Below are 25,620 nucleotides of genomic sequence, written 5' to 3' on the forward strand. Positions count from 1 at the left end.
ATTTCAAACAGACACCACATATCTTTGATTTTTGAGCATAGCATCTCCATCAGGTTCTAATATGAGGTGTAAAAAGATTAATTTGTTTTATTTTTAGTGTTGCTTAAATGTACAAATACAAGTTCCATGATTACTTAACTGTAAGTAAAACATCTGCTCTCCAAATTACATGCTGAATTCCAAACAGAGGGCTTTGCTTCTTTTGTCTGCTAACTCTGTTTAGTGACAAGCAGAAAAAGAGACAGGAAAGAAGAAGAAAATGTCAGCTTAAATCTACTTACAACCCATGAGTCAATACAAGTTTAAAAAAATAACCAGTCTCAAGGGCTGCCATTGGGGGGCTAAAAACAAAACTTTCAAGGGTGAAATGGTTGGGTTGGTAAGACCATGAAACAGAGCACGTCAAACTGACTCACACAACAGCCAAATATGGTCAACTTGGCCTCATTAAGCTATGTTCTAACCACTGAGAAAAAAGGAAATTCCTTATATTTTTGTTTCACAAAATTTTTACTTTAAAGTGAACGGTTGAAACTTTGGTGTAGTCAAGAAAATTGTACACAAAGAAGAGCATAATGATGTCCAATGTTTTCCTGGCCATCAGAGCATGACATCCTTGACAGTAATAAAAATCTTTTTATACCAGTGAATACGTTAAGTTAGCAATGACCACAATCGCAAATTTTGTTATATTCCCCATGACTGACAACTAGAACTTTCTTTCAATTGACATTTATTCTCAGAATTTTATAGCTGGAAGATACCTGATAGAATATTCCATGTAGTCAAACGTACTTTTGTGAAATGAAGAGTCCCTCCCTCCATTTGCGTGTGTGTGTGTGTGCACACACATGGTAACAGCAGAATAAAACCATATATAGTACATGCTTGAGGGCTATGGATTGAAGGAGAAGGGAGTCATGAGGGGCAGGTGTGGCATTTCCCTTGTTAAAACGTGATCGAGAGATAAAGTGGTCCACACTAAAGTCAGGTACCTTCACTGATAGATTTTCAAATCCAGGGGCAATTGCACTATGTCAAATTGTAGACTTGCAATAATCAAATTTATAAATATGACAGAAGGCTTCATCTTGATTTCCTCCTCCTGGATTCACAGATTAATTCTCAGACTTAACAACCTTTCCTGGGGAGGAATTCTCATCAAAATGTACGGCCTTTCTGACATTCAGGTTGCTGTTGCTTTTCCGCTGGTGGAACAGCATCACTAAAAAATGGGCTGTATAGATTACTCTATCTAATCAATATCTCTTTAATTTCAGACAAAAGTTTACATCCATTTGGGCCATACTCCTCAAGCTGATATCCCAGCTCACCAAATCCAGAACTGTTTCTGCAGGAACCTAGAAATACTGGACCTTCTCTCTCCTCCTGATTCTACCCTCAGAACTTACAAACACGCCAGAGTTTATTGTGCTAACTTGTAACTATGTTAAAGCAACCTTGCGAATCTTACTCACTATCTGATTCAGATACCTATGTTATAATTGAGTCTCTTCACTGGCAGTGATGACTTAAAAAAAACCCAGGCCCTTAGGATTTCAGAAGCTATGACTAAAATAAGACAATATTGTGTTTTCATAACTGCCCTACCTTTTAAAAAAAATAAGGAGGGACACTTTCATGCTCAATTTCATTCTTTTATGATGTAATAGTAATTGATGCTCAGGAAAAAAACGATCTACTCTAAATGTTCTGCATCATTAAAGGCTAAATTTTGTTTTATTTTCTACGGTTGTATTATTAAGTGGGCATTTTGATACATTATAATTTGCAAATTGGCCATCTATACGCATGTTAACTCTTTTCTTCTTAGGAGGCCCTCCTTATCAGGACATCCGCAAACATACACAATTCTTTTTACTGTTTCAAGAGTCAGACTATAGTTTCAGCTCCTGTCTTGCTTCTGTTCGTCTGCTGCAAAAATCATGGATTTGAGTGTAACAGACTGGCCGTCAACTCACACCCCCCCACCACTTACTGGCTTGATGAGCCTGGCAAGTCACTTCTTTGACTTCTAAGACTCAGCTATGGTATCTGTAAGATGAAGAGGACATTACCCATCTCATAGGATTCGTTGTAAGAATCCAATGAAATATTAAAATAAAGTGTTTAACACCATGTCCTGACACACGTCATAAATGCACAATAAATATTAGCTAGCATTAGGTTCACTCATCATCTCTTTCTTTCTTTTCTTTTGGTGAGGAAGATTGGTGCTGAGTTAACATCTGTTGTCAATCTTCCTCTTTTTGCTTGAGGAAGATTGTCCCTGAGCTAATATCTGTGCCAATCCTCCTCTGTTTTGTACGTGGGATGCCACCATAGGGTGGCTTGATGAGCGGTGTGTAGGTCCATTCCCAGGATGCGAACCCCAGGACACCGAAGCAGAGTGCACGAACTTAACCACTACACCACTAGGCCAGCCCCATCATCTCTTTTTCTTAAATTAAGACTTAGAACCTACCTCCCCCATGTCGTCTAAGATTTTAAAATTAGCTTAACATTACTAAGCAGTATAATAACAACCGAACTTTCACAAGTACCACCTTATGAACATTGTTCCTTTTTCCCTCAGCGTTCTCCTTTCCCCACAGGGTCTGCAAGAGTTGGTATCAATCTTCTTATCAGCAGTAATCAAAGTTTATTTTCTCCCCAAGGGGAGGGCCAATTTTTGCTTCAGGTTTTGAGCTCTCTTTTCGCAATAACAATTTCTAAATTCTAATTATCCTTTTTTCCCACTTGACAGTATAAAGTCAAACTAAAGACAAAAAAAAAAACTTCCTTTCCCTTGTCCAAACTGTGAATTTAAAATATCTGGTTTTTGTCTGTGCTTCTGTCGCTTTGACCCATAGCTCCCAGAACACTTTTGACATTTTCTGAATAAACTGATGCTAGACTCCACGTGTTTTTCATGTCTTTGGTTGGGGTAGATCATTGCCTTCTGATTCCGTGCTGAGTCTTCTGAGGCTTCAGGTGGCCCACTTTACAATCAGTCTCTGCCAGGCCTTAGGAAAAGTGGATAGCTAAATTCCTCGGGAAACAGCCCAAACTGGTTTCCTCTGAGTACTGATTTTGTGCAGACAGAAGTGTCCTTGTTACCTAATCTATGCTCCAATTGTCCATGTTTGTCATATCCCACTTCTCCCCAAATACCATCTTTCTCCAAATTGGGGCTCACCATAAGAAGATTTTCTTTTTAATTTCTATCCTAAACCGTTTATAGGTGGTTAACCTCACAGAGGGCGCAAGAGGTGGTCTCTTTGGGAGATAGAGCAAAATCATCAACTAGGTCCAAAAGAAAAGCAAAGCGATGCCTCAAGCTCCCTTTTGGAAATCCCAGGTGGGAGGAAGATGGATGGCTGTATCTCCAAGGATAAGACTCATGGGAGTCATTTATTCCTTAGGTCGGGATCCAAAAAGCAGGAATTAAGTCTTTCCCGGTTAAAGTGAACTGAAACCTCTGCCCACAGTCTGTCAGCACGATTCCAGGAACCTTCAGGGCAGAAACTGAAGGAGGAAAAGAAGCACAAAACTGAAAGTTGGGGTGTGTTTAACGTAGAGAGTGGAACCTCACCACCCACATGTAGTCCCCTCCAGGAAATGCCATTTCCTCTTCCAGGAAACAAACGTGTGGAGAACTTCCGAGCAGCAGCCATGTCGCTAAAACAATGAGGCAATGTCTGCTGTGAAGCGGAAATGCCTCGTAGGCTGCAGAAGGAGAAGGCTGGCCATGCAGGATGCGGGGCTCAACAGTTCTAGAGGAATCCCGAATGTCTAGCATGTATCAAGAACAAACTTGGATTTTTTCCTTTTAGATGAGATTCAAAACAGAACAAAATAAATCCCCTTTCTAGATATAGGAAGAATATTGTTTTAATAGATCCAGTCTTCAGATGAATGGATTTCCAATGGTAGGACGATATGGTTCTAGAATAGGATGGTAGCATGGGTCTCCAGAGACCAGCTGTCCAGAAAAGAGAGAAGCAGAGGATGGAAGGAGTGGTTCTAGGATGGAGATGGTATTCAACAGTGCTGGAGGGGGCTGTTCCAGACTGGCCTGAGTTCAAATCCTGATCTGGTACTTTATTTTTTATTTTAGTTTTTTGGAGGAAGATGAGCCCTGAGCTAACATCTGCAGGCAATCCTCCTCTTTTTTTGCTGAGGAAGACTGGCCCTGAGCTAACATCCGTGCCCATCTTCCTCTACTTTGTACACGGACTCCTGCCACAGCATGGCTTGACAAGCGGTGTCATGTCCACACCAGGTATCCGAACCAGCGAACCCCAGGCTGTTGAAGTGGAATGTGCAAACTTAACCACTGTGCCACCGGGCCGGCCGCTGGTACTTTCTTAATAGTGGGAACCTGGGCAAGTTGCACAATCCTTCCAAAGCTCGTTATTCTTATCTCTCAAATGGAGATGATGATATAACATCTACCTCCTAAGATTGTTATGAGGATTAAGTGAATGGTGCATCAAAAAGTGCTGCTTACAATGCCTGCTATATAGGCACGGGGTACATGATCATCAGCAGCATCATTATTTGAAGCTTTTTTTAAAAGCCACTGACTATTGACTAAATTAAAAGGACATGTGAATTTCCCTAGAGCTCCTATATGTCCTTTACCTCCTTCTCAAATAGCCAGTGAAAACCCCAGCAACGGGGAATGGGTGGGTTTACTATCTCGGCATCTGCCATCTCTTCTCCAGGTGACGCGCTCCGTATAAGGATAGCTGGAGAAGAGCCAGGAGGAAGGTGTCTTGAGCTGGAAGTTTCTAATTTGCAGACTGCAGTGGGGGTCATTCTTCCAGCTCTGCCACCTTGTTCCAGCCATAGGCATGTTTTCCCACTAAATTTCAATAGCAAATATACAATCAGTGCCTACTATGTGCCAGGCTTTAGTGATGTGAGCTGGAGCATCCAAGGTTCTGTGCACCCTCACGCCTCCTGGCTAGAGTCTTCTAAAAGATGGCAGCCTGTCTACTGGATGATCCTGGCCTGCAGGTCCATTCAATGCTGTTTGATATTAACAAACGGGGGAGAGGGGCTAGTAATTTTCATGGAACATACTTTTTGCCCTTAAAAGGTGTGTGTGTGTGTTTGCTTTGCTGAGTTCCTATAGATCAGGGGAAAGAGTCGCCATAGCTGGCTTCCTAGCACAGGCCTGCCACAAGGCAGTCACGTGAATTAACTGTCACCAAACCCTCCCGGGTCCCAGTTTTTCATCTTTAAATTAAAAGTTGGGAACCAGTTGTAGTCTGAGGTCCTTTTCAGCTGACACTGTACTTCCGTGATCAGAAGCTTGCTAATCCAAGGTTTGCCTCTTTTATGCCTTTTTAATCTCCCTAAAAAAAAGAGATTATTGTTTTATTTCACAGACTAATCTGGTCTTAGAGTGTTGTAGCAAAAAAAAAGAAAAGAAAAAAAAGGCTTAACCAAGTACATTTTAATCATTTAATGTCATAATGGAAATGGAACAGCTCTATCCTAGTATTGGTAACCAGACATAAAGCTTTACTAACCTGCATGAAAAATTAATTCTATGGCGCATGAGAAGAACCACCCCAGTGGTCGTCGTCATGACCATCATTAGTGTCAACAGCACCGCAGAAAAATCTTCAAATGACAATGCACTGTAACGTTACATTGCAGCTTCAAGGGCGGTCAAGTTTAAAGCGGTGCACCTCTGGAAGTTATATATAAAATGACAGTTGTGCAGAAGCAGAAAATCAAAATCATAGGTAGAACGCAACCCGAATAAGATTTTTTCACCAGACAGAATTGCACAGACTTCTCAGGCAGGTAAATTTAAAAGAGTCATGTTCACAAGTCCTTTCGAGAGTGTAAAAACAGACAAAACAGAGTTCTCTTTACCGAATGACCTTGATCTTTCCAACGAGAAGGATCGTTTTGGTTTTTCGGTTTGGGTAGATGGAGAAGCAGGTGCTCTCAAGCTCCGTTTTCCTTGCGCTCAGCATGTGGCTGATGCTAGGCGCCCCTTGCGGGCCCTCCTTCAGCATCCTCGCGCCGGGGGGGCACCCCATCCGCATCTTCTCCCGGTCGGAGCGCAGCGGAGCGAGAGGCGCGAGGAAGGAGCGAGGCTGGAGGGGAGGGGCGGGCGCAGAGGCGGAGACCAGGCGCTCGGCACCGCGGGGCGCGCGGGCCGCGGGTTCCTGGGCGGCGTCCGGGGAGCCCGCTCGGGGCGGTCGGGGCGCAGGGTGACGAGCGCCCCCTGGCCGGCGCCGCCTGCGGGCGCACCCACCGCTCCGGCCCCGCCAGTGCCCCCGGCAGCGCCGAGGAGCCGCGCGCCCGGACCGGAGCCCACCCTGCAGGTAGGTCCCTGCGCTCGTCGCCGGCCCCGGGAGGGCAGGGGGTCCGCCCTGGGCCAGCACCGCGGCCCGGCGAGGGGAGGCCCACCCCAGTCCCGCTTTGAGATGTTCCAGGAAGAGGGGAGCAGGATGAGAGCGAAATCGAAAAGACACTCGAGCGCAGCAAACTTCTGGTCATTTGTTTCCCGTGGTTTCTTGCGTGCCCGTTGCGCAGGACGCTGCGGACCTTGGCCGTGGGGCGGCCACTGGGTCTGGGGCCGAGGGCGCCTCCTCTTTCCTTCTCGGGTTTTGTTTGTTTGGTTTTTTTTTTTCTTGTCTTACTCTCACCTGAATTAATGGGGGAGGGAGAGAGGGAAGAAGGCGGCGTAAACTTTTAAATTCTTGGCAAACATTTCTAAGGAGAGATGTTTGAGACAGATGGCAACCTGTCTGCTGAGGAGAATAACTTGTTTTCTTGGAATTTGCTAGAGCAGGGGACAGGGCTGCCAAAACTCACGCTTTGAAACAAACCGCGTCTCTTTTCCAGGGCCTGGGGTGGGGTGACGCCGGTCTCTGATAGATACCAAAAAACCAAAGCCTGGTGCTCAGTCCTGTAACCTTGAGTGAGATTGTTTATCAGCGTGAGGGACTTTAACGTGAGGGCTACATGTTAGAGTAGAGTTCAATGTCTTTATTTTATTGGATTTGTGAGAGCCCCGGTTATCAATGTGAAATGGACTGTTCGTGCTAAAGGCTTGGGGCACTCCCCGTGGGCATGAATGAACAGAGACCCAAAGGCTGGCTCTGCTGGGAGATTCTGGTTATTTCTGCAAGGAGAGTGCCACTTGCCGCCTTGTCCTTGGGGGACGTCCTGCTCAAAGTGGTGCTAATAAAAGACGATTCAGTAATGGCACAAGCTGACAAGAAGTGTGGGGTGGTGACATGGAAAGAAGAATGAAGACGCACTCTCTCCCTGTCCGTGATGAGAATGAAACAACCCTATGTAGTGTGCGGGGTCCGCAGGCGCCAGGGGCCCTTTCTGAACACATCTGGCAGCTCCACTCCGTTGTTGATCCCCTTGCATTGTCCTCTAGAAGCTGTGATCACCACCGGTCCTTTCCTGGCCGAGCATGTTTGATAGACAGACAAATCCTATTTGTAAGGTCCTGGGTCCCCTCCACGCCCACCCCACACCCCAACCTGGTGAATCCCATCTTCCTTTTTTCCCTAACTTATCTTTGGTAACTCTTGTAAAATGGCAGGCTTACAGCGGTTGCTTCATCTCCTCTGAAAATGCTGTGTCTAGTGGGAAGGAGGGTGACATTTACTAATTTGGTTGCAAATTCCTTTTGAAGTTTATGCACAGCTGTTTAAAACCCCTCTGCGCCCGGGGCCATTGTCTGATGCAGGTGTCTGCCACAGAATGATCTTGTTCTCTTTCTTCTGCTGATTGGAACATACATATATTTAAAGATGCAGCATAGGAAGAGCTTCTGAAACATCAGAGCCTCAGCTGTGAAGCTCCTCCAAGTTAGCGACTGAGTCTAAATTAAGTTGGTTTTTTTTTTTTTTCTTTCGCCAACTTTTATCTCTGATTTCAAGAGAAACCTGTTCGGCGTCACCAGCCTTTGTTTTGGCCTCCTGTGATTTTTTTGTAAACTTTTAAAATGTAAACTTCCAGGGAGGACTCTCGTCACCATCGTCCGCCTTGTCATGTTCACTTCCGCCACTGTCTTGTGCTGGGGTGGCTCAGGATGGCAAGTGGCTCTGGGGCAGATTTCGTTGGTTGTCCTACCAAGTCGACCTCCCGAAGACAGAAACTCCTTTACTGAGTCTGCCTTGAACAAACACGGGTCAGCTACTGGAACTGGGATTTCTTTTGCTGATGTCCCAATTTTCTTTCTCATATGCAGGGGTATAGTTCGATTATTCACACCTTGGTCCCTCTAATAATCTCAAAGATGCCTTTGAACATGAATTCTCGATTTCTTGTGCTCACAGCAGGTACTGGGGGCTCCCCTGAATAGCCCGTTTGTCTTTGGTCATTTCCAACTAGGATCCCCATCCCGTTGTAATATGGCCTCTCTCTTCTGTGGACAAGAGGAAATGCTTGTGTATAATGAATTTGATGTTTTCTCTACATTCCCTGTGGACTGGGTTTGGGATTTCTTTCAAGAGTGAGGGCTTATGGTACAAATCTGTAACTGGCATTCAGGAGTAAATCTCCACAAATCTCTTTATAATACAGTATTTAATGATACGACATTTGCTTTCCCTTAAAATAGGAATTAGAATTAGTACTTCTGTTTTTAAGGCATTTCATATTTTGGAATTACTGATTATGTTGTCTGCCCCTGAAAACACTGCTGATATTTCAATCTGATGTGGTTGTTGATAAGGGTGTATTTGATTTCAGGTGACTTCCTTTTTATAGGGTTCATTCTTTCATTTCTTTTTTTTTCAAGTATTTTCCCCCAAATCATTTAAAATAAAAAATTGTTACATGATGAAAAAACCCCAGAGAACACAAATGTATCATGTGATTCCATAGTTATATAATTTCATTGCCCCAAATCAACTCTGTCATTAAAAGTAGAGAAATTAGTCTTGTGGTGACGTACACAGCATTAAACTCGCTCTTTCTGTTTCTGTGCATTGTTGTAGAACTTTGTCTCATTTTCAAGCAGCAATGCATCTAACTTGGCTTTTTCATACATATTCTAGCGGGTAAGGCAGAAATCAAGAGAAACGCATAGAAAAACATGATGTTGAGGGAAAAGGTGAATGAAAAGTTGTTTTCTTGCAATAATGGAAACATCTTTCATTATTTTAACTCGTCAACCATTTATATGCAAATTCACATTGCTCTGTCTTCTAAAAATACCCTTGGGGCAAAATGAGAATCAGAGGTCTCAGAAATTAGGAATAGCTCACTCTAAGCCCGGAATCATAGATTTCTGCTCTGGGATACAATTAGCAGGTATTTTGAAGGCGCTCACTGTGGCTGCACATACAGGTCGCTATAGGTTGATGTTAACTTTTGATTTAAGCTAATAATATTGATGATAATAATCATTGAGCCAACAAAAGCAATAAAGCATGGTTTTATTGATTATTTATAATTTACGTGCCAGATATTATACTCAGAATTTTATTTGTATTTGACAAACATTACTATCTCATTTAATCTTCGCAAAGCTTTTAGAAATTAGGTATTATTATTATTATCACCATCATCCTCATTTTACAGATGAGGAAGCTGAGGCTCAGACTTGCCTGACCACCAAGCAGTTGCCATAAACCACAGAGCTGGCAACCTACCAATTAAATGTTTTTAAATTCTGGTAAAATACACATAACATAAAATTTACCATCTTAATCATTGTTAAATGGCCAGTTCAGTGGCATTAAGTACATTCACGTTGTTGTGCGACCACCACCACCATCCATCCACAGAACTCTTTTCATCTTGCAAAACTGAAACTCTGTCCTCATTAAATGATGACTCCCCACTTCCCCTCCCCTAGCCCCTGCCAACCTCTGTTCCTCTTTCTGTCTCTATGAATTTGATGACTCTAGGGATCTCATATAAAGGGAATCATACAGTATTTGTCTTTTTGTGACTTGCTGTTTCACTTAGCGTAATGTCCTTCAGGTTCATCTATGTTTGTCACATGTGTCAGAATTTGCTTCCTCTTTAAGGCTGTGTAATATTCCATTATAGGTATATATTCCACTTTGCTCATCTGTTCATCTGTTCATGGACACTTGGGTTGCTTCCACGTTTTGGTCTATAAATAGTGCTGCTGCAAACATTGGTGTACAAATATCTCTTCAATTCTCTGCTTTCAGTTCTTTTCGCTATGTACCCAGAAGTGGAATTGCTGGAGTAAATGATAATTCTCTGTTTACGTTTCGAGTTACCACCATACTGTTTTCCACGGCGACTGCACCAACTTACATTCCCACCAACTGTGCACCAGGGTTTTAGTTTCTTCACATCCTCGCCAACACTTGTTATTTTCTGGTTTTTTGACTGCAGCCATCCTAATGGGTGTGAGGTGGCAACCAGTTAACTTTTACCAAATCCTTTGATGACGGATGTCAGGGGTCTGTGGGCTGATACTCCTCCTGGATGTATTGTTTTTTCTTTCTCACATTGTGCTTATGTACCTTTCTCCAGCGCAGAATCATTGAAGGAACTAATATCAAGCATCCCCTGAAGGACTAGAGAAACCATGGACAGGAGGGCTCCTAAAAGATAAACACAGGTCCTTCTCGGTAGGGTTGCCCCTGCCTACATGAAGGGCCTAGTGATTTGGGAATGAATAGTTGTCGAGAGTAAAATAAGCACGGTATTCGCATTAATAACTCTAACTGTGTGCAACAGACCGTTTGCAGAAGATTAAAGGTTGAATTATCTCCGATATGTGATCAAAACAAGACAAATTCCCAGGAGAGTGGAGAAAACTGAAAAGGAGATGGCTATGCTTAAATCCACTGGGCTTTTTTTGGGAGCCCGAGAGCCACGCACTGGGCAGTGTAACCCGCGGGGGAGGCGCAGTCAAGGAAAGAGGAGATTACAGTGAAGTGTGATGGTTTCGTCATGTCTTTATAGTGTTCTCTGTCAGCTTACAATATTATGGTGTGCAACTCTATTACATATTTTTTGGTTTGCTTTGTCCATTCCTCCTCTAGAATGTAAACTCCATGAGGGCCAGCATTTGTCCATAGCTGTATCCTCACCTAGCCCATAGCAGCCCTCCGTAAATAAGCACAGAATGAAGGTACAGGTGCTACACTAGGGACATGCACGGTGCTACAGGAGCACTGAGATTTGGGGTGTCTGAGAATATGTACCAGCAGAAGTGATGGCTTGGCTGAGATGGGTACGTGGCAGTGGGCCAGGGGAGGACGTTCCAGAAGGTGGGAAGAGCATTTGGAGAAGGGCCTGGCAGCACGTGAGCGTGACATCCCGGTGGAGGAAAGGAACACAGCCTGGCTTGAGTGTAGCAGGTGAGTGGAAGAGAGCAGAGTAAGCTCAGAGGCTTCCCCTCTGAGTGTGTTGTTGTGTCAACTACGACTCTTTAGATATACAAGTGCCAAGAGCAGACCCCTTACTGCCCTTGGCTATCTCATCCTCCTGCCCATCTCCAGCCCTCTGAGCTGTTCCGCTCAATGGAACAAAGTACGGAGGCCTAGTAAGTAGAGTGCTACCAAGGGAGACGTGAGTTTCCAAAGGAAACCAAAGGCTGCACAGATAAGATGACCCTTCACGGCCCAGGTGAACAAGAAGCCAAGTCTTTCCCGAAAGTCAACTGAAACGCCTTTCTTGGCATTTTGGGAGGAGCTCATCTCAGCTGTGTGTTTAGCATTTTTAGCACAGTAGCCTTCAACATTCTCCACTCTGAGGTCCACTTATATATTTATTTCAGTAATGCAAAAACAAGCCTCTTACACAGTGTTTTTGAAACCGTAAGACACAGTCCATCACTGGATTATGAAATTAGTGTATTGAGTTGTGACAAGCATATCTTTAAAAATGAAATAGAAGAGAAAATACTAGAATGCATTTCATGGCGCAAGAGTGATTATTTCATGAAATTTTGTATTGTGGAGTTTGGAACATATTAAATCTGTTTCTTACCTAAAAGCTTGAAAATTATAGACTTACCCACGGCATTTGACTTTTTTATACCATTGCTTTAAGTCATAGACTCATATAAGCTTCGGGCTGGAGGGAGGAAGAAAAGTGGAAAGGAAAGGGACATCTGTCGAGCATGCTCTGTGCCAAGTGCCTGGACACATGAGATCATCCCCTCCTGGGGCCCTGGGCATTGGGTGGATCATTCATAGTTTACAGAGGAGACGCTGAGGCTTGGAAAGGGTAAGAAACTCGATCAAGGGTCACAGAGCAACTTACTACCAGGAAACGCTGATCTCTTGGCTCCTAATTTAATATTCCTCTCCTGCCTCCATGCATTATATTCCCAAAGTTTGTTCATTCGTTGGCTGTTTGGGGAAGACATGTTTTCAGGGAGAGTGTTATAACCATATTCCACATTTGTTAGGGAGAATATGAGCTTTGAGATATACTCCATCGGCTTCTCAGTGAACTAGATCAATTAGGAAGAAATAGTATTGATTATACAGACCAGGGGACTGTCAGCCTGAAGCTGACAAAAATGGAAACAGCCACTCTTTCCTGCCCGGAAGCTTTCCCCTTGGCTGCTGGGAAAAGACAAGCCTCGGTGGTGCCATGTGAGATAACGTCCTTTCCTTTCTAAAGCTGGGGTCCCCAGGACCACCGCTGAATCCAGCTGTCTAATTTTCCCATGTCCATACAGAGGTTGATGAGTTCTACTGGACAGAATGATGCAACTGTGCAAATTCATGATGCTCGAGTTCCATGATTTCCAACTGTAGCCGGGCTCGCAGCCATTCCCTGGTCAACTCTGTTTTGCTTCTACGGCAGCTGTTTCAAATCTTCTCGTGCCTCCACTGTCCCCTCACTCTCGGCGTGTTGCCTCGCTTCCTGCCTAACTGAGAAAATGGAAGTTTCCCTGATGAGAACAACTTGACTCTGACCACGGGGCTACAAACCTAACTTCATTTGGATCCACCTTCCTATCCTTCCTTTCTTTCACAATGAATAGAAAATGCCTCACCTCCTGTCTCATGTTCTTTCTCCATGGTTGCTCTGGAATCCATTTGTTCCTCATCCTGGGGAATCCCCTTCTCTTGACTACCTCCTCCCTGTGCTGTGTTTTCCTTCCCTCCCTCATTCCTGGCCTCCTTCTCACTGCATCCAACGTGCTTAAATCCTTTCCTTATTTGAAGAAAAAGACCAGCCTTCTACGCCTTCCTCCAGCTTCTTCCATCTCTCTGTCCTCCTCTTCCTGGCCAGACCCCTTAAATGGTCCTCTCCACCCCTGGGTCTGTTTCCTTGCTCCACATGGCTTGGCCACAAGCATCTAGGAAACTCGCACGCTCACACTCCCTATTGCTCATTCTTGCTAAATTCTAACTTGACTCCTCTGCATCAAATCATGTGCTGTGCACCCCTGCATCCTTGGGGCAATGTTTTCCTTCCATCCTCTCATCCCTTTCTCCTTCTTCCTATCTTCTCTTTTGCAGGCTCTTCCTCTCCTTTCTGTCCCCTGGAAGGTGATGTTCATCGATTTTCTCACCCCGTGGGCAACCTCATCCCTCGTTGGCTTTACCAGCCATCTCCCTCTGACCACTGCCCAACAGTTACCCGTACGAAGTGCTGCAGCTCCTCTTCCACAGCTAGTTGAGGGGACCAGCCAACACTGCACGCCCCAAACTGAATGTATCAGCTTCCGCTTCTCTTTCCACAACTATCCCTCTCTCCTTGTTTTCTGTATCTGACACTGGCATCACCTGTTCTTGCACAACCAGAAATCTGGATATTTTCCCTTGACTCCTCACCTCCACAGCTCATGCAAAACCAAGTTCTGTTGGTTCTACTTCCTGCGTTTCTCCTTATTCCATCCACCCGTCCCACCCCTGCTCTCTGTTCATGAGCCACCACCATTTCTCTTCTACATTACTGCTGGCACCTCATAACTGTTCTCTGTTACTGTGGGTTGTTCTGCATGCTGCAGCTGGAAGGATCCTTCTAGAACCTAGAGCTGAGCATGTCACTCCTGGGTTTAAATTCTCCACTGGCTACCCAGTGCGCTTGGAATGAAGCTCAGACTCTGTAACATGCATTAGAAGATTCTAGTTGATCTACACTCCCCTGACCTCTCCAGCCTTGTCTCTCCAGCACCACACACATCACATTCCTCCAAGTCCCAGCCTCCTTGGGTTCCTTAGCAGCCCCGTGCCTCCCATTGCCTCCTGCAGCCCCTAAACCCCTCCTTTCTCTGGCTAATTCCTAGACATCTTCAATCCCTAACTTAGACATCTTTTCCTCTGGAAAGCTTTTCCTGATCCTCCACATTAGGGTTTTGTTTCCTCCCACACGTTCTTAAAGCACATGTGAGATCATCTTTAGAAAGTGTTTAGCAGTGTGTGTGGCGTATGATAACCAATCAATAAATATCAGCTACCTCGGCCTCCGCGATAGATTGTGAACCCTATGAGAGCAGTCACATTCTCTCTTATTCTTTGTTGAATCCCCAGCATCTAGCACCATATCTGACATACAGTAGGCGCTCAATAATATTAGTGCAATAGATACATGAGCCGTAAATTTTAGAACCTGTGATGTCCAAGGGACTGGGTGCTAACTGGTAAGAGAAAAGACTCCCAGCAGGGGGTTAAACGTCTGCACAAGTAGAATCCTCATCATCCTGGGCAGTTTTTGCCTTTGGATCTCTGGAATTATCTGGATAAATTCTGCTAGAAAGTCAGAGTGGAAGGTGAGGGGAAGTATTTAGAAATACTGAGAGGCAACTTGTGACAAGGGAAAAATTCCAACTCCCCCTGTCTGTGGTGTGATTTTCTCCCTCTGTCATCCTCATAGCTTCTCACTTCGCTGATCGTTATAATGCCAGTAATAAAAGGAAAAAAGACCAAGCTAAATGATCAGGAAATAAAGGTAATATTAAAATATTCTGAGATATCCTATAAGCAAAAGGATGAAGCAATAGGTAGACATTAAATGTAGATAGACCAAGATCTCAAAAATTATTTTAATAAAAAGAAAATATTAAAGGATAAAAGAAGTAAAATTTTTTAATGAAATGATAAAAGATGTTAAGGATTCTTTGGAACAAAATCGTAATTATGTTAAAATTTGTTAAAGCGAGTAAGAGTAAGAAAGACAAAAAGACTAACTTCAAAAATTAGGATGATAAAAATGTGCCAAAGGTAAAATCATTGAAAGCATTCCAGGAAAAACGTTTTAAAAGTGGAGAGTAATAAATTACGTAGGGGACTCACTTTAAGATAGAATCACCAAAAATATGAAACCAAAGGAAAAAACCCATAATCTTTTAAAGAAGATTAAAAATAAATCCCAGCGATAATAAAATAAAATGGGCACTAGTATGGGTTCCTAACACCAAGTAAGTCACGGCTAAAACAACGTTAAACCTGGAGGTTAGGTTTCTGGCTTGTGTCGCAAAAGCCCAGGTCCCCTCTCTGGGATTTGCTGTGTGAATGGCATTGTGTTTCAGGGAAAACGCACTGTGCATTCCACTGAGACATTTCCCTCCTGGGGAGTGACAGCAGGGGGTCACGTGAAAGCAGCCAACTAGTTATGCTCATCTCTGCCTGCAAAATGAGGAGACACCTCTTACTGTGTAAGACTAGCATCTTCTGCATCCCAGCCCCAATGGCTTCTCCATTCCAAGTACCGTGCTTTCTTTGGGGAAGTAAGAAAATAAGGTGGCCCCTAAATTCTAAGTGCGTTCCTTCCCTTGTTTGCGAAGACCTCTTCTCAACCAGAGTTCCTTTGGGCAATTACCAGAAAAAGTGTCCTTTTGTGTTACACCCTTTCCATGCAGCTCGTAATGTCTTATCCCCCTTCTATGCCTTCTCATGTCTTGGGGGACCGTGGGTTCTATCCAGCTCATAAGCGGCGCTCAATAAGGATATTTTAATTCGGTTATTATCTCCTGCGTGAGCTCATCTGAGGGCACGCACCGGGCCTCCCATGTCCTTCTTCTTTACCTCTTAGCCTGGCTCTCAGACCGCGTCTTGACTTGAGGGAGCTCAGGAAGCCTCTTATACTCAGGAAGCATGCTTTATTTCCCTCCAGTTGCCAACATGAAGGAGTCAAAGCACGAACATCCTATTTTTCAGGGCCTAATCGTTAGCATTAAGAGCCGTAACGCTCCAGTTTTTGCCCATATTCTTAAGGTGAGTTTTAGGGATCTGAGTGAAATGTGGTTTCCAGGGCCAAGTCCAGAGTCATGCTGTGGTGCGCTGACTTCTGTTTGGCGCTGTCTGTCCTTTGTCACCTGCTGTTCTCCTCCAGTCCGAGCTCTGTGGTCCCAGTCTCTCCACCTCACTCTCCACTCTCCCTGCAGGAAAGGAGACACATGGTAGACGGCACACAAGGGCACTAAGAATCCAAATTAGACCGTCCCTTTCAGCAGAAGGGATGGGAGAGAGACATAGGATCTCGTGGCATCGTTCCCCTGCCTTTGTCCTGGGTCTTGGTGGCCATGCCAGTCTTCCAGAGTCGTACAACAGTGAAGGCGATAGAAAAGTCACAGAAGTGGGGCTCGGAGACCAAGGCTCCCTTTCTGGTTTTGCCATATGGACCATAAGATGAGGGAGTTGGACCAGGGGTGTCTAGGATTCCTAATATTTGGTTGCTGTTTTGGGGGGTTCTTTTGATATGCACATGTTCCAATCAGACCAGGATTTCCCCCCGGCACCTGGGGTGGTACAGTCCTGGATTAATGTCAGGGACTGCAGGCTGTCGTTAGGCCATGCATAAGCGTTGGTGAGGAGCCTGTGTCGAGCAGAGAGGATAACCAAGAGTGCGGGGCGTGACCCTTCACCAGTCAACAGAAGTCATCACCCAGACACTGAAGTCATGCAGCTACAGTTCTGATTTTGCAAATTAAAATTTCATATGATGACAACAACAAAACATTTTCCTCCTTCTGTATTGGTGATGATGGTGACACGAGGAATGCTGTAACAACAACGCTTTCTCAAAATGCTGGTTCTCCAAAAAGAACAGCTTAATTTCCTTAATGGCCTCTGTTTCTGGAAGATAAGATAATGAAGACTAGAAGCCAGAGGAAATCTTCTCTCCTCTAAGGATGGGAACTCTTTTCATTCTTCTGCATTAGTGACTCAAAAAGAAAAATAGCTTAGCATGCATTTTAGGACATAGGCTGTACAGAAGGGTGATATTAATAGTAACCATAAATAAACTCTCATAAGAAGAACTTGAATTACTAGACCTCTCACATACAATTGACCCAATCTTAGGTGGTTTTCTAAAAACCCTTGTAATGTTGGTAAAATAATTCAATGAAAAATAACTTGCGTAATTCTAAGTTCTGAAGCAGAGGCAGCTTAAGTATTTGCTGTAGGCACAGCACATAGTTCTTTAGCCTTCCTTCCAATAAAAAGAAGGATTTTGCTACTGGGCTTCTTTCCTACTTCCTGGGCATTGAGATCTGCTAATATTTATAATAAACTTGAGATCTGTGACGAAAGGCACTTTAGGAGAGAAAGGCATCTGAGCTGTAGGAAATGCTTTTTCTTACTTACCAAAAGAAAACAAATGCAAGTCCTTTGACCAAAAAAATTGCCAATGTTGCTAAGCATAGGTTAGCACATGTTTAGCAATGAATGAAGTAAAACTCCTGCGTTAATAATGGCCCGTGCATGGAGCTGGTAGAGAGAAATGTCAACACATAACATCGTATTTGAATTTTCTTATTTCAATAGAAATGAAAGAAAGAAGAGCAAGCCCATTCTCTTTAGGGAACAGACTAGAAGTATTCAGAGCAGAGAGAATATATGTGCATTTAAATGTAGCAAATCAATTTCCTCCTGGAAAAATATTGCAGATATTTTCTCTTGGAAAAATAGACTAGACCTCTGGGTCCAAATGTCAGATCACACTGTTTACTCAAGTTCTGTTCTATCTTGAGTCACTCAGCAATACAACTGAGAGCAAATTGTAAAGAATCAGCGAACATTCTGCAGGTCCAAAAAGTGAAACATATGTTTGTTTGGATATTTGTGTAAAAAGTGCCAATAGGAAAGTTCAGACTTGAGTTCCAGGGAATTTTAATCCACACACCACATTTTCTTAGCCTTTTGCAGGATAGAATCAGAGGATTACATTTTCTAAGAACCGCTTTTTAAAAAGCTTGAGTACTAATCAGTTCAGTGTGACACGAGTTTGCAATGAGATTTGGTAATAAGGAATTCAGAAGGGGGTACAAGTTAACACATACTGACAGCGGACCAGAGCTATTGCCCTGAAATCGTCAAGGCTGCAGAGTTATTTATTTGACTTTTATTTATCTGACTCGGAATATTGCTTTGGCTATCAATTGCTGTGTAACAAATTACCCCAAAACTTAGTGGCTTAAAACAACACCATCCTATTTGCTCACGACGTGTGGGTCAGGAATTGGGGCTGGCTCTGCTCCTCATGGCGGTCCACGGGGAGCTCTCAAGAGGTTGTGCACAGATGTGAGAGGGGATCACTTATATATATGGTGCTTGGTGGGTATGGCTCGAAGACTGGGACCACCCCACTCCCTGCCTTTCTATGTGGTCACCTTGGGCTTCTTTTCATGGTGATTAGCTCCTAAGAGTGAGTGTTCTGAACACACAAAGGTGAAAGCTCAAATCTCTTAAGGACCAAACTGAGAAGTCACAGAGCATCACTTGTGTCATGTTCCACTGGTCAAAGCGAGTCACAACCAGGATCACGGGGAGGGCAGCAGACGGCTCCACTCAGTGGGCCTGGCCGAGCGGTACTGCAGAAGAGCTGTGCAGTGGGAGAGGCTGCTGCAGCCGTCTTGGGACACACAGTCTGGCCCACATATTTAGGCTGTTGATAGGATGACATTCCCTAAAGGTGACCTCATGTTTATCTTCTGAGATTGAGCCTCTGGTCTCGCTCTTCTCACCCACTCTTCACTCTGCTAACAGAAGGATATGACTAAAACAAAAATCGGAACACGCTCTCCGCTTTAAAACTTCGGTTGCACCATATCATCACAAAATAAAATCCAGACCCTTGCTGGCTTGCTGGGTCCTTCCTGGTCTGTCCTATGCTTACCTCCCCAGCCTCCCCTCTCACAGGGCCCGGAGCCCTTCTTAGGTCCTGGAGCTCCTCGTGGTTCTTCAGCTGCCTCTGGGTTAGCATGGCTCTATGTGGGACCACATGCGTGGGACACGCTTCTTCCCAGCCGAATCTTCGCTGGGCTGACCCCTCAGACGTCACCTCCTCCAAGAAGGCTCCCTCCCACCCCAGCTATGTTACAACATCCTTCCCCTGTGTGTGGGGGCTCCTGTACAGGACGCTATCTCAGCAGTAATAGCACTCTCCCTCAGCTCCCCGAGCCCCATGGGAGCCCCCTGAGGGCAGGATCTGTGGCTCTTGCTCTCCAGTTGCACAGAGTCCCCTCCCCAACAAGTGCCCAGTAAATATTTACTGCACGTCAGTGTAGTGCACGCACAAGACAGAGCGGGGAGTGCCTGGAGCAACGACCAGAGGACCCCAAACAGGAAGAAGGCCAGCGTGATGAAGAGGAGGGTCAGAGCCGTGAAGAGTGGGCTGTGCAATGGAGCCAAAGCGGCGGGCGCGAAACTGCGCAAGTGCAGAAAGAGGATGCACTAGACACACGGAAGACGAGACGCAAGCACAGTAAGTAAAAGAGGAAATTCAGTCAGACGTGAGAGAGAGCAGGGTGCGTGTCCTAGTGAACAGGGAGGACACCGTGAGAAGATGGCCTGACATCAGACCCGGCCGTGCCTCTGCAGAGATGTGGGAGGAGCACCCCGAAGGGGCATCCCTGACCCCCAATGGAAAGGCAGGACACCCCGAGTCCAAGCAGTACAGAACCTCCGTCCTCCAGACACTGGGGAGTTCTGCACAGCTGACTCGCTGCCCAACCTAAGGGGCCGGAGGGAAGTGGGGCAAAGTGAAGAGGAGTTGCTGCTTCTGGGACAAACTGTGGGGCTGTCACTCCTATATCCGAGACGTTGCCTGTTTCACTTGGTTGAATGTCTTTCCGCCTAAGTAACGTGAAAGTGAAACTGACTGTGATGCACTGGGCTCTGGTGACAAGGTACAGGGGAAATGGTCTGACTGAGAGGGGTGGGCCACCAGCTACGCCCCAACAAGGAGGACCCAGCTTGAAGGAGCCCATCTCCCCCTTTTGACAAAAGAGCTGTAAAGGAAGTAGTTGTCGTGAGAAAATATTTTTTCTGCTGCATCGTGGACGAAGAAAACATGATCATAGTTCTTTTGACTCTGAGTATATACACTTAGTATAATCATTTAACTGGTACTGAGCTTTGTCTGTATACCAAGTTCTGCTCTGACCAATTTACTTCCATTAACTCATTCAAGGTGGAGCTTATTATTGTCCTCATTCTACAGAAGACCGAACAGGTTCAGTAGCTTGTTCAAAGTCAGAGCCACTCAGTGGCAGAGTTGGAATTTGGGTCCAGGCAGGTGGATGCTGTGGTCTCTGTTCTTAACACTCTACTTGGCTAAGCCTGAATTCGGCAATATACTGTATCTATGGACTCATTTTTTTTAAAAATACTACCTGACTTTGGTATTAATTCTAAGAAGTGAGTTTTGAGACTTCCTTCCTTTGCCTCTCAAGGACTGTTTGGGTCACATTTAAAAAGACAAATCGCATCATATTTGGACACACACATCCATATATGCTGATGGCTGCAACTTGCAAAGAGCTGTTAGGAAGAAAGTTAAATGAAAAATGAGTAAGAAATGCTTCCAGATTAACATTCTTTAGTAATAACTTTGAAGTTTGAACTTCAACTTTATGAGGTTGTTCTGAAAGTTAGAAGAATAATTTATCTTTATACCATGAGATACTTAAATTGTTTTTCGGTATGTGTCTGATGTAACTTCGTGATTCGCTTTTTAGTCAGTATGTTCTCTTATCTATGAATCACTAATAAGGTTCACATTAAGTTTCTGATCCTTTTCATGACTATTATTATTATTATTTGACAAGTTCCTGAAGCACAAGATTCTGAAGTGTTCAGAGATAGCCTTGTTCAAGAAAACATTTCTTAGGGCCAGCCCGGTGGCATAGCGGTTAAGTTCACACATTCTGCTTTGGAGGCCCAGGATTCGCCAGTTCAGATCCTGTATGTGGACCTACACACTGCTTAACAAGCCGTGCTGTGGCAGGCGTCCCACATATAAAGTAGAGGACGATGGGCACGATGTTAGCTCAGGGCTAATCTTCCTCAAAAAAAAAAAAGAAAAAGAAAAAGAAAAAGAAAACATTTCTTGTATTGACATTTTCAAAAGAATCATTTTTAAAATCTCAAGAAATCTATACTTTATGATTATTTTGGTTAGTTTGCAAAATAAAATCAGAAATACAATAGATGCTTCCTATTTGAGCAAATGGATAATTTTCAGAGGTTGAGCAATTCATTGAATATAAATATTAGCCCTGAAAATGAATAAATAAGAAAATTACAATAAGCGCTGAGGCACAGAGCATCCGAGATTCGTTGTCTCGGGGGCGGAAACAGAAGTATGGACACTTTGTATGGCTTCCGTCTTAACCTTCCCCTTCTGTCCCTGGTGGACTCCCCGGGCCAGCCTTTTAGAGGATTTGTGAATTTGGTCATAGAGGAAACAGTGAGCAGTACAGAGGGATATTTTTTTCTTGGAGTAACTCCCCAGCAAATCAAAGGGTGCCGGCCTGTGGAATGCTTCTGCCCATCTGAGCTCAGAATACCCCCCATTCTGTTGCCAGAAAGTTCTCACTTTGCCTTATTCCGGTAGCTGAAATTCTGCCAACCAGAAGTTTCAGGAACACAGATCCTCTTAAGAATGCAAGTGCCGCTGAGATTTCCTTCACATGCTCGAGTGGCTTAATCAGTAACTTAGAGAAAATGGGAAGTTTTATGGAGAAGAGGAAGGCCAGAATTTATTCAGTCAACAAACATTAATTGATCAATTAATTAATCGTTGGTCACTGATGGATCTGGGTGTTGGGAATACAGGGGAGGGAAGAGGGCCAAGGTCTCCACCCTCATGGAGAAGAAAGACAGTGAAAAAGTAAACAGTACGCAAATAAGAAATTGAGGTCATGCATTGCTAAGAAATAACAGTAAAGAGAGTGTCTGGAAGCTGGCCTGCTCTTGAATTACTAAAAGCTTTCTTTTTATGGAGAGTGAGGGAGAGCAAAAATATCTGATATGCACTCAGTGCCACAAAATCATGGTTAAAAAAAGAAAAAAGGAGGATGCAGACAAGTCATCAGGTGACACAGAAAAGGCATATTCTGCCCTTCCTGGTCCCAAATAACATATAATCCTTGTCTTCTCCATTCTTCCATGGGGCCTGGGCCATGGCTCCTTTCTCACCACTGAATTCCTCTGCTAGTACATACCTGGCACTTCATAGATGGTCAACAAATATTGTTGCTAAATATATATGTGGAATCTAACTGTTATGGTTTCTATTAGTAATGAGGATGTACATTTAAAAAAAATCCTTAACTTTGTATTGCCCGTGGCAGCAATTCTGGCAGGTAGGCACATGCATAGAAGGAGACTGAAGGGCAGCCTGGTGAATTCCCACTGGTGCAGCTCACGCCCCAGAACTCCGGCTTCCCCTCCTCCGTTAACCTCTGCATACGTTGCATCCGAGGGAACACGCTTTGCTGTGCTTGAGAACGCCCCTGGTACTCTCCAGACATTCCACGGACAGAGGAATAGCCCTAGTCCATTTTTAAAGAGTCTTTCATCGCCCCTTTTCTTACATCCTAAGGATAAAAATAATCTCTTAGAATTTTCTCCAAATCTTAATAATATTGTGATAAAAATAGGGAATTTTAGCACGAACAGATAGGAGTTATTCTTTCCAGACCCCTCATTTTAGGCAAGGAAATGGGCTAAGAGGAGCCAAGCAGGATCCTCAGGGTGGCACAGCTGGTTGGCGGTAGAGTCAAGATCACAGCAAAGGCCTCTTGACTTCCAGTATTTCATAAATATTGAGAATCTCCTATGCCCACCTCAAAAATTCAACATAAGCCTAAAAATCTTATTTCTCCTCCCGTGTCAAGGTGACCATATCGTCACGAGTGAAAGGGACGTGGTCCAGTAGATACGCTATTCCAGCCAGGAAGGATTCGAAGAAGGCTGTGGTCCCGGGGCTCCCCGGAGTTGACGCACCACCTTCCCCACTCCAAAGCGATTTCCCAGGCTTTCCTGCGATCCCCATGATGCTTGCTCAACCATCCGCCCAAGCTATTTACTCCCTATCTTTTATCTCAGTTTTCTGGTTGTATTTTATCTAAGTCATCTTTACTTTAGTTGAGCTACAGCTGTGGTTTTGCAAATTAAATCAGTTGTGGGTTTCTGCATACATCTCCTCCATGTGTTTACTTAGCTTTTTTTTTTTTAATTAGCATTATGTGTTTGTTTTCATCTTTATAGCTATGTGGGGGACGGAGGGTTCGTTCTGTTTAAAGTTCTTTGAAACAAATGCAAAACTATTTAGAGGAACCCATTTTAAGAAACCAAAATATTTTTGAGATACCTCGTTTAATCTATATCTTAAGCCGCAGCTGAATTTCCTTAAAGTCTTGCAGTTTGTCCATAACGAAGAGGTCATGTGGGTTTAAGTCTGGACTTTATGCTTTAGGCAAAGAGAGGCTGTAACATGGAAGAGAAAGACAGCTCTTAGGGCTAAGGTGGAGGTGGGACAGGCATCATGCAAAATGATTAGGAATCTACTATAATAATCTAGAGAAAATATCTGAAGTTATGTAAAAATATAACATATATTCTATATGTATTCAGCTATATGAGTTACATTTCTATTTTTAAAATTATAATTACGTTTCCTGCCTCCCAGAGATCATCTTCATTGAAGTTTTAGGTGCTTGCAAACTAGTGGCGCATTTACAGATTTTAAATTTTATTATTTATTTTGTGTGTGTGTGAGGACGATTGGCCTTGAGCTAACATCTGTTGCCAGGCTTCCTCTTTTTGCTTGAGGAAGATTGTTGCTGAGCTAACATCTGTGCCCACGTTCCTCTATTTGGTATGTGGGATGCTGCCAAAGAGTGGCTGGATGAGTGGTGCTAGGTCCACACCCAGGATCCAAACCTGTGAAGCCCAGGCCGCTGAGGGAGAGTGCAGGAACTTAACCACTACACCACCGGGCTGGCCCCCAGATTTTAAATTTCAGAGAGCCGTTTGGCAATAACCGCTATAGTTGAAGATGTGTATACACCCAAACCCTGTGGTTCGACTGCTTTGCACATATTCTGTAGAAATTCTCAGACACGTGCCAGAGGAGATATCTACAAGAATGCTCCCAATAGTATGGTTTATAAAAGCAAAAAAAAAAAGAATCGAACATCAACAGAAGCACAGATTAAAAAGAGTGTCATATATGTCTTTCAATGGAATCCTCAGGAGCAGTGATTCTCAAAGTGTGGTCCAGGGAACACTGGAGATTTTCAAGACTTTCAGAGAGTTCTTGGGTCAAAACTAACCTCATAGCGCTACCAAAAGGGCCTTTTTACCTTTTCAGTCTTATTTTGTGCAGTGGAGTTTTCTAGGTGCTGCATGTCATGAGAGCAACAAACAACGCAGAAATAGATATGAGAAGCGTGCTGTTTTCTGTTAAGCCAGACATTAAAGAGATTTGCAAAAAATGTCAACAGTGCCACTTTTCCCATTATTATTTTTCGCTTTGAAAAATATGATTATTTTTTGTCAAATACGTTGCTTATGTGAATGTATTATATATAATGGGTTTTTATTGTTATTTTAAATTAATAATTATTTTTGATATGGCAAATATGGATAGATTTAATCCACATAAAGCAAAGCTCTCTGGCGTCCTCGATAATTTTTAAGGCGGTAAAGGAATCTTAAGACCAAAAAGTTTCAGAACCACTGCTACAGGGTGAGGAAGATGAATAAATTGAGACTAAATGTATCAACAAGAATGAATCTCACTAATATGACAGATGAAGTTGCAGAAGAATATAGACAACAATCAGGAGAAAGCGAAGCATAGTATTATACAAACAAGTATCATACCCTTCCTTTTCTTCCCAGGAGCTCATCCTAAGGGTCGCATGGGGCCTTCCCCAAGGATCCACTAGCTTGGCAATTAGGCAGCAGTTGCTATGGAGACAGATTCCGTGGTGCTACCCCCTGGTCATGGGCGGGGTGGGAGGGGACGCGGAAGGGCCTCAGATGTTTAGCTCAGTCCCGCACAGAAGGATGAAATAGAAATCAATGTGGCACGGGTATTTTTGCTGTCTTGCCTTTCTCCCAAAATATACCGATATTGTGACTCCTTTGGATTTCAGACCAATTGTAAGAAAAGTAAGTGTGAATTCGTGATGTTTCAGAATAAACAGTTCAGTTGTTTTAGTTTTTTTAAATTTGGGGGTATGTAAAGTAACTTGAATAGTTAAAAATAGGTTGTCTGGGGGCACTAACCTTTAAAAATAGAAATTGGCTGCCAGGTGTAGTGGAAAGGGCCTCAGATGCTGAATCCTGGCTCTTTTCCTTTTTAGCTGTAAATCCTTGTGTGAGAATTAACCTCTACGTCCAGTTTCTTCATCTGTCAAGTAGGGATGACAAT

At 43.8% G+C, this 25,620-nt stretch overlaps 1 protein-coding gene across 2 annotated transcripts in view; it reads left to right on the forward strand.

Annotated features, from left to right (window-relative positions):
* The first annotated feature begins 6,200 nt into the window (after nucleotides 1–6,200).
* Nucleotides 6,201–25,620, forward strand: part of PRKCQ (protein kinase C theta) — a 119,868-nt gene continuing 100,448 nt past the window's right edge. Inside the window, exon 1 of one of the 2 annotated variants that reach the window (XM_014841323.3) lies at nucleotides 6,201–6,353. The gene's annotated coding sequence lies outside the window, so the exon portion shown is untranslated. Of the gene's footprint in view, nucleotides 6,354–19,302; nucleotides 19,657–25,620 lie in introns of those variants that run through there. The other variant, XM_070500874.1, reaches the window with a different exon arrangement.

The sequence above is a fragment of the Equus asinus genome, chromosome 29 (assembly GCF_041296235.1).
Source record: "Equus asinus isolate D_3611 breed Donkey chromosome 29, EquAss-T2T_v2, whole genome shotgun sequence".
Taxonomy (NCBI): domain Eukaryota; kingdom Metazoa; phylum Chordata; class Mammalia; order Perissodactyla; family Equidae; genus Equus; species Equus asinus.